The sequence below is a fragment of the Lipotes vexillifer genome, unplaced genomic scaffold, assembly GCF_000442215.2.
Source record: "Lipotes vexillifer unplaced genomic scaffold, Lipotes_vexillifer_v1.1 scaffold205, whole genome shotgun sequence".
Taxonomy (NCBI): Eukaryota; Metazoa; Chordata; class Mammalia; order Artiodactyla; family Lipotidae; genus Lipotes; species Lipotes vexillifer.
The window spans coordinates 1,229,444-1,230,942 of record NW_006781396.1 but is presented as its reverse complement, the minus strand read 5'-3'; the positions used below and the strand labels follow the sequence as shown (position 1 = coordinate 1,230,942).

Below are 1,499 nucleotides of genomic sequence, written 5' to 3'. Positions count from 1 at the left end.
GCCGCGGGGAGAGCCCGTCGTACCCCAAAAAAAAAAAAAAAAAAAAACCAGACTTTAATGTTAAGGTCGGGCCTCAGACTGAGCTCTGGGGGGAGATAGGGCTGTCTCAGAGACAGGAAACCCTTCATCTGCCTTTCCTCTACGGCCCTGGGCTACGAGACTGCTCATTAGGAATGACGGGAAAATAACCAATTTCACCCTGCTTCGCGGTGGTTTGGAGACAGAAAGAGAGAGGAAAGCAGAAGGCCTGCAATGTAGTGGGGGGGAGATGAAACCCTGAATCATAAAAGCGAGCAAAATAAAACGAGTACGTCAAAGCGAGCGAAGAGAAACTGGCTCCACTGCGGTAGGAAAACCTCCGTAGTCACAGCAAGCGAAAGACCCGGAAGGCCTCTTCGAGAACGCGTTCCCAGCGCCTCTCCGCCCCGACCACGCCCACCATTGCACGGGCACGCGCACGCCGCGGCCTCGAGCACGCCGCCGCTCTCGTCGCAGTAAACGCGGCCGCTCCGGTTGGCCTTGGGGGCGGGGCTGTAGAGGAACTTGCCAAAGCCGTAGAGGTAAGTGGTCGAGGGCTCAGGGACCCTCGGGAGCTTGGTGGAAAGGGAGTTGATCCCTGGGATCCTACCTGCAGGGACTAGTAAAATGGAGAAAGTAGGTGGAGAAACAGGAGCCTGCCGCAGAGGGCGTGTAAGAGGAAATTTCCTCAGGCCGCACCAGACTAGTGCGCATGCGGGCCGAAGGTTGGCGCCTGCGCAGTGGGGCGGCGCCGATATCGCCCCCTGGGGACCGGGGTGGGGGTGGGGGTGAGGCTCGGAGTTAGCTTGGGAACCGCTGGCATTCTGACCCCTCCGCTCTTCTGCCCCTTTCTTTCCACCCGACCTGTTTTTAGCTGCAGCATCTTTTTGAATGGTAATCCAGCTCTATTGGAATGACTTCTTGATGATGGAGTTTAATGATTGCTTGTAATAATTTGCCATTGTACCAGGGTACTTCCTTCAGCGTCTTTTTGATACGGCGACTTTTTCAAAAGGAACGATTATTTTTAAGAACATAAGCTTGTATCTGCTAGGAAGGAAAGTAGTTTATGAATACGAGGTCATCCTTATCATACATGAAGTAAATGTGTTGATCATCTTATCACTGTCAACATAACCATGCTGTGTCTCCCCAAATAGCATTGCTCTCCTATAAGAATCTCTACTGGCAATAGTTCTGACTTCTTGATAGGGTCAAATACTTCATCATCAGTATTTAAACATTCAAAAAAATTTTACTGAGCACCTACCTTAGGCTTGGCAGCCTAATGGGAGAAACAGTTGTGTAAATAGATCCGCAGAATAAGGAAGAAAAAGAAAACGGTAATGGACCAACCCTCATGACACCAACCTTTGCTGAGCTGCTAGCTCTGTGTTCTGTTATTTGTTCATCATTCATTCAGGAAACATTGTGATCCACGTTCTGTGCTAGGCTTTGAGGGTAGAAAGACAACTCTTTCC

At 50.4% G+C, this 1,499-nt stretch overlaps 1 protein-coding gene across 1 annotated transcript in view; it reads right to left on the bottom strand.

Annotated features, from left to right (window-relative positions):
• ASCC1 (activating signal cointegrator 1 complex subunit 1) overlaps window positions 1–727 on the bottom strand; it is a 98,707-nt gene extending 97,980 nt beyond the window's left edge. The window contains exon 1 of the mRNA XM_007454681.1: window positions 629–727. The gene's annotated coding sequence lies outside the window, so the exon portion shown is untranslated. The remainder of the gene's footprint in view (window positions 1–628) is intronic.
• Between the last annotated feature and the right edge of the window lie 772 nt (window positions 728–1,499).